Consider the following 19,058-nt stretch of genomic DNA (forward strand, 5'->3'; position numbering starts at 1 on the left):
AAAACATGAATAATCTGCATCACTTTTCCTCTCCATACAATTGTCTTTTTCACAAAAAGTTCTGTATGACACCTGGTCATGCTTCCTCCTAGAGAAGCCGGCAGTAGATTAGTACTTCGCTTATACCTGCCCTGCTTGTTCCATGAACCAGAGTGCTTTTTCTCAGCTAAAGCGATGTGCATGCGCCCCCTTTTATACAGGGTGCTACAAAAAGGTACGGCCAAACTTTCAGGAAACATTCCTCACACACAAAGAAAGAAAATATGTTATGTGGACATGTGTCCGGAAACGCTTACATTCCATGTTAGAGCTCATTTTATTACCTCTCTTCAAATCACATTAATCATGGAATTGAAACACACAGCAACAGAACGTACCAGCGTGACTTCAAACACTTTGTTATAGGAAATGTTCAAAATGTCCTCCGTTAGCGAGGATACATGCATCCACCCTCTGTCGCATGGAATCCCTGATGCGCTGATACAGCCCTGGAGAATGGCGTATTGTATCACAGCCGTCCACAATACGAGCACGAAGAGTCTCTACATTTGGTACCGGGGTTGCGTAAACAAGAGCTTTCAAATGCCCCCATAAATGAAAGTCAAGAGGGTTGAGGTCAGAAGAGCGTGGAGGCCATGGAATTGGTCCGCCACTACCAATCCATAGGTCACCGAATCTGTTGTTGAGAAGCGTACGAACACTTCGACTGAAATGTGCAGGAGCTCCACCGCGCATGAACCACATGTTGTGTCGTACTTGTAAAGGCACATGTTCTAGCAGCACAGGTAGAGTATCCCGTATTAAATCATGATAACGTGCTGCATTGAGCGTAGGTGGACGAAACTAAAATGAGCTCTAACATGGAAATTAAGCGTTTCCGGACACATGTCCACATAACATATTTTCTTTATTTGTGTGTGAGGAATGTTTCCTGAAAGTTTGGCCGTACCTTTTTGTAACACCCTGTATATGTCACCTGTATGTGATCTACTGGCACATGCTGACTCAACTGAAATCCACATAGCTGGCATTAGAATGACAAGTTTTGAAACACAGTTGTTGACCGCCAACATGCTATCAACATTTTTGAAGATAAACTGATGTATGTCGTGTTCATTAATTTTCTAGTTTTCCTTTCTATGTTAATTTTTCCTTTCTTTATCCTCGGTGTCATCAGTTGTTCTCTGCAACCATCCCCGTCGTGGCTGATGCACATAGGTACTTCAGAAAGTCGGCCCACAATAAAACAATTGAGTAACGAGGACGGCACATTGTCAGATGGAGTGCATGTCCTGGGTTGCCTGCAGTACGGTTAACAGATGCATCACAGTGTGCGAGTGAAATTGCGCAGCACCTGGAAATGTACTCCAAGTAGAAGCACGTGGTACAGTATGATTCCTCTAAGCAAAAGTCTGAATTTGATAGATTCGCTGTGAAATTCTGGCGGAATGTCGACCAAATGGAATGTCACACCCAACCATAGTGAAATGGTGCCAGCAATTTGACGAAGGTCGCAAAGACGTGTGTGGTACTGACCGGGAAGAAATACTATCGAAGTCCAAAAGACAGTAATGTCCAAGCAATCTTTTTGGCAAGATTGCAAGCTTACTACTCATTTTTGGCTGGAATCGTCAAGTGCAATTGTCTTCTCTGTTTTATTATGGCAGGAAATATGAAATGCGAGCTCATTATTAGTTTTGTTTAACTCTGATCTTGCTCTAAATTAGGTAATTAATGCTGGAGTACTGATATTATTACGCAGGAGTAGTAATGCTAGCTGCCATGTAACCATGGACTTTGAAGCGCTGCCCTGGGGTAAAGAAGGGAAGAAGCAAATAAACTGAAACTCCAAAGAAACTGGTATAGGCATGCGTATTCAAATACAGGGATATTTAAGCATGCAAAGCCTATATGAGACAACACGTGTCCGACGCAGTTATTAGATTGGATACTGCTGCTAAAAAGCAAGGTTATCAAGATTTAAGTGAGTTTGAACGTGGTGTTACAGTCGGCGCATGAGCGGCAGCAACGAAATGGGAATGTTCCCGTACGACCATTTCACGAGTGTACCGTGATTATAAGGAATCTGGTAAAACATCAAATCTCCGACATCGCTGCGGCCGAAAAAAGATACTGCAAGCACGGGTCCAACGACGATTGAAGAGAATCGTTCAACGTGAGAGAAGTGCAGCCCTTCCGCAAATTGCTGCACATTTCAATGCTGGGCCGTCAAAAAGTGTCAGCTTGAGAACAATTCAACGAAACACCATCGACAAGGGCTTTCAGAGCCGAAGGCCCACTCATGTACCCTTGATGACTACACGACTCAAGACTTTACGGCTCGCCTGGGCCCGTCAACACCTATACTGGACTGTTGATGACTGGAAGCATGTTGCCTGGTCGGATGAGTCTCGTTGCAAACTGTGTCGAGCGGATGGACATGTACGAATGTGGACACAGCCTCACGAATCCATGGATCCTGCATGTCAGCAGGGGATTGTTCAATCTTGTGGAGGCTCTGTAATGGTGTGAGGCGTACGCAGTTGGAGTGATATGGGACCCCTGATACGTCTAGATACGACTCTGACAGGTGACACGTACGTAAGCAGCCTGTCTGATCAACGTGCATCCATTCATGTCCACTGTGCATTCCAATGGACTTGAAAAATTCCAGCAGAATAATGCGACACTCCACACTTCCATAACTGCTACAGAGTGGCTCCAGGAACACGCTTCTGAGTTTAATCACTTCCGCTGGCCACCAGGCTCCCCAGACATGAACGTTATTAAGCATATCCGGGATGCCTTGCAACGTGCTGTTCAGAAGAGATCTCCGCTCGCTCGTACTCTTACGGGTTTATGGACAGCCCTGCAGTATTAAGGGTGTCAGTTCCGTCCAGCACTACTTCAGGCATTAGTCGAATCTATGCCAAATCGTCTTGTGGCACTTCTGCGTGCTGGGGGGGGGGGGGGGGGGGGGGGGCGCTACATGAAATTAGGCAGGTGTATCAGTTTCTTTGGCTCTTCAGTGTAGTTTACGTAAATTTCCCCTCACTCATGGTCACTGTGCTTGCAAAATATTTTATTGCACAACGTTTAGGTCCCTATAATATGGTTCGACTACACGGAACCGTAATGCACGTCATATAAACGCCATTTATGCATGGAAGTCTGATTAAATGTAATTCTGAATTCGATTAGATGTAATTTTTTTTATTTTTTCGGGGATCAATTGTAGAATGCGGGAGTTCATGGCGAGAGGGAACGTTTGAAAAGCAGTCCTGATTAAGCCTGGTGGTTTAGTACAACTCAAATGAAACACTTAACCTAATATCAAGCCAATAGCGAAATTATATAGTTCCATATTAGCATGATAACCAATACTAAATAAAATTGCAAGGGAAAGCTAATGATATAAGCGGGAAGTTGGGAGTCTATTCAAGAGGCGAATAATCTTGCATTGACACGCTCAAGGTCTATCAGAAACGAGTAGTCCTTTCTCCATCACTGCTGAACCACACAGGAGCGAAAGGTTGTGCCACGGAGTGACATAAGTGAATGTCAAAGCCATCCCATTAAAATTTATAAATTCTTTAACTACCACTACATTCGACAGCTACTGTACGAATTCAGGTCCGTTCTGCATACAACCACTATCTGTCTCACTCATTTGGAAAGCCTGTGCACGCGATATCTTTACTTTATGCACATGTGGCGGTCGGGTTCGCAATGGTTCCTATACCAAAAACAAAGAAACAACTTCAAATCCCGTAATCGTATAGATGCAAAATACACTAAGACTAAGAGTTAATCTGTGAAGCTGATAACTGGGAATCAACAGACTTTACTTCACTTTTACACAAGGTTTACCACGTGAAATCATCAATCTTCTTATTCCAAGTAATCAACTTATATCTTTATCATTATGCTCGATAGCTGAAGAAAGTACTGATTTTAAATAAATGCTAAGAAGTTCTCAAGTAAAGAAACTCCAGTGAAAGAAGCGATTTTGTAACAAGAGAAAAGCATGTGTTCTCACTGATCGAGACAGAAAATGCGCCGAAACACGTTCCAAGGAACATTTATGTTTACCACATTGGCGACCGTACCCAAAGTGCCATCTGAAAACATCAGCCAGTGGCTGTTGCCGCGACCGGCCGCCGTGTCATCCTCAGACCTTAGATGTCACCGGATGCGGATATGGAGGAACATGTTGTCAGTGCACTGTTCTCCTGCCCGTTGTCAGTTTCCGTGACTGATAGCGCGCTTCTCAATCAAGTAGCTCCTCCATTGGCCTCACAAGGGCTGAGTGCACCCCGCTTGCCAACAGCACTCGGCAGACCTGGACGGTGACCCACCCAAGTGCCAGTCCAGCCCGACAGCGCTTCACTTCGGGAAAAGGTGTCATCACTGCGGCAAGACCGTTGGCTTACTCCGAATGTGAAAAAAAAGTCAGCCAAGAGAGCTTTTTCTCCACAAGAAGACTTATAAAGGAGACAATAAAATGATAATATTTATATACATACAACATGTAGCAACAACGCAATTACAAATTCAAATTAGGTATACTGGCTGACAAATCAGCTAGCACTAATCAGCAATCCAATTAAGATTTAAGTGCTGTTAATCACCTATCTTTGAGCATAATTAAGAAACTAGTGACTGAAGTGATGAGCAACAGACCTTATCATAGCTGACATAAAAATCTAAACAAGTGTGTATATTTCTGTGTTTACAGCAAACTAATATTGTGTAGCTGTAATGGATAAAAGAACACTCAGTAAAATATTGAAACATTAACTCTGTACATTAGTGTTGTGTATTGAACCAGGGACCTAGAAACGACGGAGAAGCTTCGTCCCGCCGTAGCCCTCAGTGATTCACCAGCCACAACAAGCCACAGCAGTCCACCCCAGGGTTATTGTGCGGTTCGGCGCCGACCAGTGCCGCCCCCCCCCCCCCCCCCCCCCCCCCCGGGGAACATCACATACCAAGACAGTGTAACCGAAATGATTGCATGGTAAAGTAATTATGGTGTACGCGTATGTAGAGACAGTGTTTGCGCAGCAATCGCCGATGTAGTGTAACTGAGGCGGAATAAGGGGAACCAGCCCGCATTCGCCATGGTAGATGGAAAACCGCCTTAAAAACCATCCATAGGCTGGCCGGCACACCCGACCTCGGCACTAACCCGCCAGGCGCTTTCCTGCTGGGGACCGGCATGCCTTCCCTCTCGGGAAGTAGCGCGCTAGACCGCACAGCTAGCCGGGCGGGCTACATCAGTATAGTTTATGCACAGTATTCTCTCGTGAACCTTAGTAAGAAAATGGAACTGTTCGTCTAACAGCAGTGACACGAAAAGATAGAACACAACTAAAATGATATTGGATGAATGCCATTTCCAAGCATGACACTCAAGAAACAAGTAACAGGGTCAAATGACAACATAAGGTATAAATACACATATAGAAGGAAACAGGAAATGAGGTGTCAGGTAATGAATATTTTTCGAATTATTTTCTTTGCTTGTACTGTGAAACCTAGCTTCTTGGAAAAACTCCATGACTCTGGGTCAACAGGAGGCGTCCTATAGGTTTTGTTGAGAGAGTTTAAGAGCATCAGTAATGTGACATAATAGGTCGTATCTTTTGATTTAATTGACTTACAAACTTGCATTTATTGCACCGCTAAGAGAATATAGATCTTAGCATGTAGCATAAATGTCAACTTGCTACGTCAACCCATTCCTCAGAAGAGAGGTCGTAAGGATCGGACAGAAATACAGACAACAAATGTCAAAAAATATATTTTTGTGCGATATAATTACAAATTAACACGTTTCGAATTTTTTCCGTTAGATGCACTGTTAAAAAACTTCATGATTCCAGGTCAATGGAAAGTATCCTATAGGTTTTGATGAGCGAGTTTTGGAGTATCGAACTATGTGGCCCAAATGGGCATCTCTTTTGATTGCATTGAGTTAGAAACTTCAATTTTTTACATAGTCAACGGACTGTAGAGGTTAGTATGTGACATAAATTCCAATTTGATTCGCCTACCTATTCCTGAGGAAAATGGTTGTTGACAGTCGGACAGACAGACTGACTGAAAGATGGCCAACGAAGTGAACCTATAAGGATTTCGTTTTTAGCGATTTAGGTACGGAACCGTAAAAAAATTAAAAATATAATACCTAACACTAGTAAAATAGAGGCATCGTTATGATGTTATGATGTTCATGACCAATAAGACATAATTAACGATATAAGAACAAGCAACGTGTCACTAATTTTAGATTGAGGCACGTGCTCTTAACTTATTCGTCACACTCCACTTGTTACACTTGGGAGCGTAAAGTTCTGGATAACTGTGTGTGCCACCATAACAGAGAATACCTCTTCTGAAGATAGTTGCAGGATGGGCGGAGGATAGAAGTAATAACACTGATAAAAGATGCTTAACTGCTGTCCATCTGGTTCAACTACACTGGTGCCATCTCCATTCCTCAAAGAGTTGTCTCTCCTCTATCTTCCACCATTCCGTTGACTGATTTCTACTAGACCTTGGTAATCTTACGTCTCACTCAAATTGACAACAACGTCCATGGTAGAGTCCCTGTTTTCTCGCAATAACAGGCAATCAACAATGTTTACGTGGTTGCTGCGGTGCTCCCCTACACAATTTTGGAAGTAATGTCACCTCATCTACATTTCACGGCTCCCAGGAATGCCTAACGTTCATGGGTGACTACTGGCAGCTACTTTCTAATAAGCATCTCACACAGTGAGATGTCTACATCACATTTCATTCTGACCATCAAGGGAAACTTCGAGTCCCATTTCAAGTTACCTGACAATGTTACAAAACTGTGCCCACCAGACAAGACTGTTCTCCATGAGCGTCCTTCCACTTCTACATTATACCAAGAATATATAGAGTCACCAGAGATATGTCAAGAAGCACAATGTCCACCAGTATAGATGTCACCTGCAAACCGATTTCACGCTACCAAAAATAAACAAACACGTACGGGCTACGCATCACGACCTCCAATGCCTCATTCCAACAGCATCACCGCCAATGGCAACGAATCGTTTCCACGGACCCACGGGCACTGGTTTCCCATGCACTCTTGCGTTGTTGAGCAGGTGAAAAACACTTCTGTGCGCGCCGTCAGTAGCTGGTGTATTGTCCCCATGGTAGGAGTGTAGCGGTGGACGCAGTCAGTTACCTGACCAAAGACAGGTACATATAGAGAGATCTGCAGATTAGCTCTCCTGTAGCTCAGGGAAGGTGAACGTTTTCTCCGCGTCGGCCTTGTTGCTGTGAGCCTGCCGCTAATCAGGGCCCCGTGGGGCAGAAGGACAATGGCCTCAGATAAATGGCTGCCACCCGTCGCCTCCAGAAGTGCTCGTTCTCAGACTCGATATAGTCATCCTCAAATCATTTGCACAACGGGCTATATCTTACAGTACACTGAAAAGGAATGGTATGCTATGGTCTGCCTCTCAACAAAATTTCGTAACAAAGTGCGAGCGCTAACTGCCCACACAATGAACAGATACAAACTGTACGTCAAACTGATGGTTATCTTATTCACATAGACAGGAAGCAACAAAAATGAAGAGTCGTACACTAAGAATGTATGTAGCCGTAAATCAACATACAGTCATCATTCATACACTACCTCGTACGTTTCTCATCAACTACGGTGAAAATGGAGAGGGTCAAGAAAACTTCTGTTCCACAATCGACTATCCACTTTTATGTCATTACCTGCTCTACATGAATTCCACACGTTTTACAGCGAGATACCTGCCAGTACAGACACGGACATCTTGATTCAGGAAGTATAAGACCACATAAAATCAAGCTCCACTGACTAAACAAACCTACCACAACCACATCTTCAAACTTCTTGGTAATTCCCTCAACATCCACAACGCTCCAGTGGGCTCCACAGACTACTTCAGGTTTGCTGTATCACCTTCTCTTCATCGTCTCTACCTGCTTAAATCATAATCCTTTGAAGGGCCGTCCGAGGAATACCTCAAAAGACACCAATATGACACCTTAATTAATCCTATGGCAGTATCATTTACAAATTATATTAGCCATTCGTTATGGTCGTCTGGTTCTCTGAAATATAACAAAAATACACATAGCATTGGCAGAATAATTATAACCTAACTGTTCATCTTGCCTTAGATCTTCATCTATAAACCATATAAATTAGAATATTCAACCATATCCATAGTAATACAGCATCATTAATCTATTCTCACTCAACCTTGAACCAGGGGTGTCGGCTTACTCGCATTACCTTCGACCAATACCTGCTGTATGCCTTCGTAACGTTTTGTGGTAAACTGGGCAGTCGTTTACTTTCCATCCTTACTCCTCTTGTCAGCCTCATTGGTCGTGGTCGAAACTCTTTCATCGTATCACACTGTTGACAATGATTTAACCCTTTTTATTACCTGCTGCTGACAGGGGCTTTTCTCCACCATGTCGTCTCTACTAATGGCAACAGACAATCAAACAATCTCTAAATAAAAGACAACACCTCATCACAAGTCTTAAATTACTGGAACAGCCTATCGTTTAATGTTCTAATCAGTTTACGTCAATGAGACAAAGACATACACAACATAAAACTTCCTGGCACATTGCACTCAATATGAACTCACAATAACAAACTTGCTCTGGCAGGCACATTCATCTGCTCAAAATAAACTACATCGTGACAGGCTCAGTGCTTTCCTAGAAACTGCGAACTTCAACATGTAATCCTCACAACGCAACGGAACTTCTGCTTCATCAAAAATAATTACTTACGTTTCAAAAATAGAAAACCATTGCAGCTGTGCTCATACTCCACATTCCACATCCATTATCAGAATTTCGTTCTCCAGCTACTGTAACAACCTATCGTTTAATGTTCTAATCAGTTTACGTCAATGAGACAAAGACATACACAACATAAAACTTCCTGGCACATTACACTCAATATGAACTCACAATAACAAAGTGTTAATTAGTGTATGAGACTATTACATCACTCGCATATCAACTAATATGGAGATTATTATGTCTAACAAGGAGCAGTTACACACACTCATTAACAAGAAGATTAAAACAATGTAATTTATTATAATACCTCACACAGGAAGTCGTTTCGCAATTATTCTCTAAAATTCTTATGGTTAGAAATGTGATACTGCCCCGCGATCTTTTGGTTCTAAAAGTTTCATCTCCAGCAGTGTTTTCATAAATTATTCTCCTTCCTGGGAATAGTCCATTATAATCATGCCAACATAATACAATGTAGTTCCTGACAAAATATTTTAAGTGCAACCTCCTCAGCACTCATAGCTAGACTAACGCAATCAAGAAATGACCTCTGCACTCTGCAAGCACTTCTCATTATCAATGAATGAACAAGATGTTCCTCATCTCTTAATCCTACAACCAACACAGAACTAAATTGTTTCATGATCATAAAATCTACTGCTGACATGACGCGTGTTACCCATATGTTCAGAGGCACAGTTCAGTACCTATTTGTAATATACACACAGGATAAACGATTCCTACATACATCATATGTTGCTAAAATAACAATAGAAAATGAGTGCTCAGGAAGAGACAATAAAAATAAAGAGTAGAAGCATGGCCAGGACAAGAGTACAAGAGAATAACGGAAAAGTCATCAAAAGCATCTCATTACTGAAATATCAAATATCAGCCAATCAGGCAGCCCAACTAGAAACGAGTAAACACTCCCAGCAAAACATTATTAATTCGAGTTGAAAGTCGCAAGATACTCGCACATATAGTCCAACATCCTGCTGCACCAACTTGTACATGCATCATTCACATACCACTAAGAGGAAACTAAACTAAACTCCTACCGAGCAGACCAGGAAGGCCCAACAGTACTGACCGGCCGCCGTGTCATCCTCAGCGTCACTGGATGAGGATATGGAGGGCATGTGGTCAGCAGACCATTCTCCTGGCCGTATGTCAGTTTACAAGATCGGAGCCGCTACTTCTCAGTCAAGTAGCTACTCAGTTTGCCTCACAAGGGTTGAGTGCACCCCACATGCCAACAGCGCTCGGCAGACCGGATGGTCACCCATCCATGTACTAGACCAGCCCGACAGCGCTTAACTCCGGTGATCTGACGGGAACCGGTATTACCACTGCGACAAGGCCGTTGGCAACTCTATGACGAGAAGATGGGAAATTACTTAAAACATATAAGATCTATGTCATTTATTTTATCATACACACTCACTTCATCGTTGAAATATGTCCAAACTGCCTCACTCTTGTGTTACACCAGTTATTATTATCTCATCAAAGTTCAGCAAAAGAAGAATGGAAAGTTATGTTCCAAGTTCCATTTTTTCAATCATCATCACTTTCTTTCTTTCTTTCTTTAGTTTGTGCCGTTTTTCCCGCGGATACGCAGGGTCTGCGTGGTTAATCAGATGCGTCAATGTTAGTTGAACGGGTGGCCGGATGCCCTTCGTGCCGCCACCCCATACCCCACAGGAAGGAATTAGTGCACCCCAACTGTCTTTGACTAGTGTAATCCATGGAATAGTGCGAAAGTGTTCAGACGCCTGCGAGCCGTGTAATTGAGGCGGGACGTGGGGACCAGCCCGTTATTCACCTAGGGGGATGTGGAAAACCGCCTAAAAACCACATTCAGGCTGGCCGGCACACCGGCCCTCGTTGTTAATCCGCTGCGGGATTCGATCCGGGGCCGGCGCGCCTACCCGAGTCCAGGAAGCAGCACGTTAGCGCAGTCGGCTAACCTGGTGGGTTTCAAACATTATCACTCTGTTCTCATAATAATCACTGTAGTATCTACACTGCACCTTCCAAAAACATCAGTAACACACAGTAACCTCTCACATTTTGTAAAGTAGTTTCATATTACTATCCATATAAATCTACAACCGATACAAAGGATTTGAAATAACAAAGTGTGAAAATTCACTGTTAATATGTTAATTGTGCTTTCCTCAATTTCCAATAGCAATCGACTGAACTGCTCTACCTTTGCAAGAAATCGATCTAGAAAATTATCACACATATGTTGTAATGCTCTTGGCACCAGCGATAAACTGCATCCTTTCCCTATGGAGGGAATCAGTTTACAAAATCATCTCAAGCAGGCTGCAGTGCCCTCAGCACCACCAAAATCAATCTACAAAATCATCTCAAATGACCTCTGCAACATAGGTTGCAATGTTCCTGGTACCAACGAAATACTCCAACATATATTGGTAGATGCCATCGTGCCGAGAAAAAACATACTATATGTAGGGGTAGACATGGTCCCCAAGCATAAATGCATACTTGTAATGATCCACTGTGCCTCCCAGAATGACGATGTTACCCATGGAATACTTTGAAAAAATTTTCTATACCAGAACGCCTCTCCTACGGCCTGGACCCTCCCGAAAATTGTTGCAGGGTGTTTGCTTTCAGACATTTCACGGCTACACGCCAACGCCCATTTGTCCGATGGAGTATACAATAATTATTCTGAAAAGGCTACCTGTGCCAATTAGACACGTCCAGTTATGGTAATGGCATGCAAGCAAACTCCAGCCTTCGTCACCGATGAGCAGCAGCCAGCATGGGTGCACGAACTAGGCACCGCTACGGAGGCCATACGCAGCATTGTTCGCTGAACAGTTGTTGAGGTGATACTGTTGGTGATCCCTTGGTTCATCTGGCCGGCCAGTTGTTCAACAGTTGCACGTCTATTCGTCCATGCACATCTCCACAGCCTCACTCACCCCTGTCATCTATGACCAACTTTGCGCAACATTTGCCTCAGCGCCGGTTTTGGAAGACGCCATTTTTCCATGCACGGTGTACCGTAATCATTGCGGCACACGTATGCTTTACAGACATAGCCGTTTCGGAAATGATTCCACTCTTGGGCTTAAAGCCAATGGTCCTGTACTCAGAGCCATTTAGAGCCAATGGTCCTGCCATTTTGCACGTCAGATAAATACCTCCGTTTCCGCATTATGACAACGACTGCATTGTTTTTCGTGCTTTGTATACCATCCCCCGTTAGTGTTGCCACCTGTTGTCTGTGAGTGCTTATTGCACGGTGATGTCGAATGTAGGCGGTGGATACATTAACGTGACTAGACCGTGTATTATGTTTGCGTTGTAATGTCAGCTGCCAAATGACCACCCTTAGAGTCAGGAAGGGGAGAAGAAATTAATTTACGTAAATTACCTCTCGTTATTGGGCACCGTGCGCGCAGCGTCGACTGTTTGAGGCGATTTACAGACTTTATCAAGATTATGATATTTTACTGCGCTTTCATTGAATTCCTATAATATGATTTGACTTCAGGTTGGTGGCTGAACACAGAGCGCAGATAAAAAACGCCTGTTAGTGACCGTTGCCGCAAGGATACGTTCTTTAAGGGAGTGGAGGTTGATAAAATGGTTCAGGGAAAAAGAAACGCGGGAAATACGGTGATTTGCGAAGTACCAACAGCCGTTCACAAAGGGCAGTTAATGACGGTGCCACGGAGACCAGTTTTTTAATGAAGTGGGAATGCATCTCATTGCCAATCGTTCAGAGAGAAACAAGCAGGAAGGCTTTGACTCACAAACAAGCTCTATGCTAGACCTCTCTGAAGAAGTTCAGCAAAGTTGATACTAAACTACCAGGGAGTACTAGAGATCCCTCACAGGCAGATTTGAAAACAAACTCCCACACATTTATATTGCTCAGATTAATATTGAATAGGGAGTGAACGAGATTAGGAAGCTGGTTGTTATGCAAAATGAATATTGTCTCACCAGGTACGTGCATATTTTCTTTCCAACAGACTAGACACAGAGAAGAACCATTCGTGCAGCATGCAAATGAGTTTACTAAGCACTGTTATACACTATGTGATCAAAACTATCCGGAAACCCCAAAAACATACGTTTTTCATGATGATGATGATGATGTTTGTTTTGTGGTGCGCTCAACTGCGCGGTTATCAGCTCCCATACAAACTCCCAACCTTTCCTCAGCCCAATCTCGCCACTTTCATGAATGATGATGAAATGTTGAGGACAACACAAACACCCAGTCATCTCGCACGTTTTTCATATTAGATGCATTGCGCTGCCACCTATTCCCCTGTACTCCATATCAGCTTACTCAGTAGTCATCAGACATCGTGGGAGAGCAGACTGGGGCGCTCCGCGGAACTTACGAACTTCGAACGTGGTCAGGTGATGTGGGTGTCACTTGTGTCATACGTCTGTGCACGAAGTTTCCGCCCTCCTAAACATCCCTAGGTCCACTGCTTCCGATGTGATACTGAAATGGAAACGTGAAGGGACACGTACAGCACAAAAGCGTGCAGCCGACCTCGTATGTTGACTGACAGAGACCGCCGACAGTTGAAGAGGGTCGCAATGTGTAATATGCAGACATCTGTCCAGACCATCACACAGGAATTCCAAACTGCATCAGGATCCACAGTAAGTACTATGACATTTAGGCGATAGGTCAGAAAACTTGGATTTCATGGTCGAGTGGCTGCTCATATGCCACACATCACGCCGGTAAATGCCAAACCACGTCTCGTTTGGTGTAAGGAGCGTAAACATTGGACGACTGAAATACGTTATGTGGAGTGACACTCACGATGCACTATGTAGCGATCCGATGGCAGGGTGTGGGTAAGGCGAATGCCTGGTGAACGTCACCTGCCAGCGTGTGTAGTGCCAACGGTAAAATTCGTAGGCGGGGAAGTTATGGTGTGGTCGTGTTTATCATAGAGAGGGCTTGCACCCCTTGTTGTTTTGTATGGCACTATCACAGCACAGGCCTGCATTGATGTTTTAAGCACCTTCTTGCTTCCCACTGTTGAAGAGCAATTCGGGGATGGCGCTTGTATCTTTGAACACGATCGAGCTCCTGTTGATAATGCACGGCCTGTGTCGGAGTGGTTACACGACAATAACATCCCTGTAATGGACTGGCCTGCACAGAGTGCTGACCTGAATCCTATAGAACACCTCTGGGATGTTTTTCAATGCCGACTTAGTGCCAGGCAACACCGACCGACATCTGTTCTTCTCCTCAGTGCAGCACTCCGTGAAGAATGGACTGCCGTTCCGCAAGAAACCTTCCAGCACCTGATTGAACATATGCCTGCGAGAGTGGAAACTGTCATCAAGGCCAACACCATACTGAATTCAAGCATTACCGATGGAGGATGCCACGAACTTGTAAGTAATTTTCAGCCAGTTGTCCTCATACTTCTGATCACATAGTGAACAAGAGAATTGAGAGAAAAGAGATTTACCGACAACGAGGATATTCACGCAGCGATTCTCGAATGGCTCCGTGACCAAGGAGCGAGTCTCTGTCGTCGAGAAATTTAACGACTGGTGTAACCTGCCGACTGTTGTTTACAGAGACTTAGTAACTGTACTGAAAAGTAGACTCATGCGCCTGTGTCACTACGGAGTGTAGTACAGCATTCAGTAATAGTTACTTGGCCTGCCAAAATAATGTGTAATTTACGCTATTCAGTCAAATTAATGTGACCACCTGTCAGAGTCCAGAATAACCACCTGTTGCAGCGCGGATGTGTAGTTAATGACAGTCTGGAAGGAACTGACAGGGATCTGGAGCCATGCTGACTCCAGTGCTGCAGTCACCTGCGCTAGGTTTATCGGTTGAGGATCCACCGCGCGAAGAGTCGGATCGAGGTAGTCACACAGATTGTAGATTAGGTTTCGATTCGGGGAATTTGATGGCCAGGGGATTACGGTAAACTAATCTTGGCCCTCTTTGAATCACGCATTTACACTGCTAGCTGCGGACTGCGTTAGACGTTGCCCTGTGCAGCCGCTAGATGTCATTGAGCTAAGAGTAGATGCATACTTGTGCTAGTCCATTGTGCCTTCCAGAATGACGAGATCACACAGGGAATGCCACGAAAACAATCCCAAGACTATACCACTCCCTGCTCCGTTCTGGACCCTTCCTGTGATCCAACAGACAACTGTCCGGTGGGGCATAAAACGGGCCTCATCTGAAAGGGGCACCGATCGCCACTCAATGGAAGTCCAGTTGCGGTGTTGGCGTGCAGATTGCAAATGAACAGCAGTGAGCATGGGTGTATGAACCAGGCGCCTGCTGTGTAGCCCCATGCGCAGCAATGTTTGCTGAGCGGTTGTTGGTAGCCCCTTCGTTCATCTGGGCGATCAGTTGTTGACTAGTCTACTCGCCCCTACACATCTTTGTATCTGTCGTTCACCACTGTCATCTATGATCCGTGGTGATCCACAGTTGCCTCAGCGCCAGTGTTGGAAAGTGCCACTTTTCCATGCACGGTATCCTTTAACCACAGCGACACGCAAGTGGTTTACAAACTCAGCCGTATTGAAACGCTTCCACTTTTGACCCGAAAGGTGATGATTACCCGTTTTCGACGTCAGATAAATCGTTCCTCTGCCGCAGTTCGAGAACGGCTGCACTGTGTCGCCCGCCCACTGACACGCTCCATTGCTAGGTCGCCACCTGTCATTTGTGAGTAGTTATAGCACGCTGACGTCGAGCATAGGCGGTGGTCATTTTAATGTGACTGGACCACGTAGATTCTGAAGTTCTCTGGCAGTACGTGAACAGAATCATTTAACAGTTCGCCTAATGTATAACTTGGTAACTGCAAATCTATACAGAATGAAATATTACTTTCTGACTCACGTCAAAATGTCTCTAGCAAAAATTCTCAATAACGAGGGAAGTGATTATAGGGTCTCAAATGACAGTCGAACGGCTATGAGTACGTAAATTTTCCGTGAAATTAAAGTTCCGAATCATACTAGGACTCGATTCAAAAGCTACGGGAGGGGTAGCGGGCAGAATTCGAGTCCCAGTACGCAGTTCGAAAATTTCGTTGAAGGTTCGTGCCTTGAAGAAAGGAAGTTCACTTTAAGGGGACCACATCCTGCCTATCTAACCCATGTTAATTTAGGCAAGTATTTGACACATTTCTGAAAAATACTATTTCATGCAGGACCTCAATATTTTTACTGTATGTTACATGATACTAATAGAGTTAACTGTACTAAAATCTACTTTATCCATTTAATAGTTTTTAAGAAATACTTTTTTAAATTTGTTAACTAAAAATATTAAGTTTTTTCTGCAGAAAATATTTTTTTTGTGAACGTCCTAATGGGGGAATATTAATGAATGTAGTACCAGTTGTGCCTTTTTATGTTATGTAGAGTCTCTGAAAATTTCATTTATATATCTATGATAGTTTCTGATATAATGGGGCATATGTACTGAAAATTTTAGTTTGCGGGAAATTGACTTTAAAAAAAAAGTTTTGAAATTTGTTACTTACATTTAATCAAAACTGTCCTACTGCATATGATGGCCCTCTAGCAGGTCTTCCAGCTCCTGTTTCACCTTTTGGATGTTTGTCTTGCTTTCTTGGCCATATTAGATGCAGACCTGTATACATCGGCTATCCTCATTTTATCGCAATGTTGCAGCCCAGTGATCATATTTTCACCAGGATTAACTCCCAGCTTTTTCAATACCTAACACTTTCCAATATTACCACAATTGAGTGTAATAACAGCATCATGAACTCCTAGTTTCATTGTATGGATGACTATAAATATAGTTTTAGGAAGGCGGTTCCAAATTATGCTGTTGAAATATTCATTTGGGTTCTGTGTCTGCCCATGCAGAATGGCTCTGAGCACTATGGAACTTAACATCTATGGTCATCAGTCCCCTAGAACTTAGAACTACTTAAACCTAACTAACATAAGGACAGCACACAACACCCAGTCTTCACGAGGCAGAGAAAATCCCTGACCCTTGTCCATGCAGACATTTCCTTAGAAGGTCAGGATGAGCCAAGTCTCTGAAAATAGGTTTAATTGCTGTAATAACAGCAGCAGAAAGAGAATGCTAGTGAGAATAAGATTCTCCAGTTGCCTCAGCCCTATTGTATTTGCACCACAAATTTTCTCCTGATTGACACAAACCATGACATGGCTTATCATCAGTAAGAGGACTTATGGAAAAATATGGCCAAACATCTCTCTTCATTGCCTTCAGATTTTCTTTATTTCTCCTAATTGCCTGCCCATAGTAAACCTGCATGTTTTCTGTAACAACTACTCGCAATCACACTTGAACAAAACTAACTGCGTGTTTGAAAGCGTGTTGTTTACAAACAGCAGAAACAAAAGAATACCGACCGTTGCATTCCAAGGATAGTCAACACACTTGGGAGTGAAAAAGAAATCCCTAACGTGCAATGTAGGAGATATAAAGATCTAAAATATATGCCGAAAAGTGGGGGACAGAAAAGTGGGCGTGGCACATAAACACACGTGGTAGGAAAATGCTCTTTAAATGCTCGAAAATTTTTTTCATCATAATCCTTTTCAGAGTACTTAAATAAAACCTTAATCTGTCGAAATAAGATGAAAACCAAAAATCGATTTTTTTCGACCTGAACCACGGTGTGGTCCCCTTAAAAACAAAACCATGTACTATGGCCAAAACATAATGAACGAAATTCTTTCTTCCCGAGGTGTTCCTGGCAAGGTGTAAAGGAAACTCTGTTGGATTTTGAAAGAATGTGGTTTATTTTAGCCTTTATAGCTGAATCGGTAAAACAAGCAGCTGGGATAAACTTTCAGTGCCCCGACAAGTATGATTAATTTCGCCACATTTGGTAGCGTCAGCACTGGCTGTTGTGCGTCCTCCTGCACATGGCGCGGCTCCTCGCGTTCCCCAGCCCGCCTGCCGGCTACGCCAGCACACCGCCGGCGCCGCCGCCGCCGCCTGGAACTGGTTTGGTGGCGTGGCGCTGCCGCTGTCGGCACCTGTAGCCGGCGCACCTCCTGCCCGTCGCGTGACGGAGCGCGCGTGTGCAGCCGGCCGCGCCTCAAGGTCGCCGAGTCTCCTGCCACAGCAGAGGAGAACTCAGTGCTGCTCAGTCCGCGCCCGACAGCCGATGCCCCCCGCACTCGTCGCTAAGCGACGAGAACCACCACTCCCAAAGGTTACGAAGCCGGGAGGCAGGTCGCCATTTCATGTCCCATTCAAGTCATTCAAACCTGACTGATAAGAATAGAGTCAACCTAGAGTTCACAGAAGGTACAATCCCAGTATCATCTTTAATAATGGAATCTGGATGGCTGTATGTAGATCTCAATCCTGCCCCTTCTGAAATCGAGTCCGGCGCTTTTCTGGGTAACGTTGTTCAGCGTGCAACCCCGTGTGCTCTCATCATTAACCACATATTTATATTATAAACTGTGAAAGGCAGCTGGTTCGGAACGGGCGCCTTCCAGGTATCGCAGAACCGCACCCACCCTGGGTGTAAGTCATTGATCACAAACAGTCATTCACGAGCTGCCTCTAACCTTGAGAGGCGCTCGCCTTTGCCAGAACAGGGAAGTTCTGGTTTATCTTAAGACCAAAAGCTTTCACCGGAGTCGGCCAATGGGAACGCAATGCTAGGAAGCGCTTCGGTTCCATCAGGCTATCAAGCAAGAGACACTCTGACGTCGTCTTCCGCCCTGAGCAGCACGTTGAAGGAAGCTGTATTTCAGACAAATATCTCGATCTTATTAGAGGCTGTTCAAAAAGTCTCCCCGCAGTGCCGTATGATTGTTCGCCTGCCTGGGTTACTTCCCTTTAAGTGGACTCTACCAACATTCCACTGTTTCGTTTATATCAGCCAGCGTCAGTAGTCTCGTTGGTGTGTGTCGTTACCTGTTGGCGTGAACGTTTAAGTTTGGTTCCTTTGCTGGTCCCGGCGGAGGTTCAAGTCCTCCCTCGGGCGTTGGTGTGTGTGTTTGTCCTTAGGATAATTTAGTTTAAGTAGTGTGTAAGCTTGTGGACTGATGACCTTAGCAGTTAGGTCCCATAAGATTTCACACACATTTGAACATTTTTTTAGTTCCTTTGTTCGTTTGTTTCGTTTTTGTCACTGTTAAAATGCTACCCATTGAAGAAC

At 44.1% G+C, this 19,058-nt stretch overlaps 1 pseudogene; it reads right to left on the bottom strand.

Moving 5' to 3' along the window:
• Positions 1–10,106: 10,106 nt before the first annotated feature.
• Positions 10,107–10,224, bottom strand: LOC124799872 (annotated as a pseudogene).
• Between the last annotated feature and the right edge of the window lie 8,834 nt (positions 10,225–19,058).

This window comes from Schistocerca piceifrons, chromosome 5, assembly GCF_021461385.2.
Source record: "Schistocerca piceifrons isolate TAMUIC-IGC-003096 chromosome 5, iqSchPice1.1, whole genome shotgun sequence".
Taxonomy (NCBI): Eukaryota; Metazoa; Arthropoda; class Insecta; order Orthoptera; family Acrididae; genus Schistocerca; species Schistocerca piceifrons.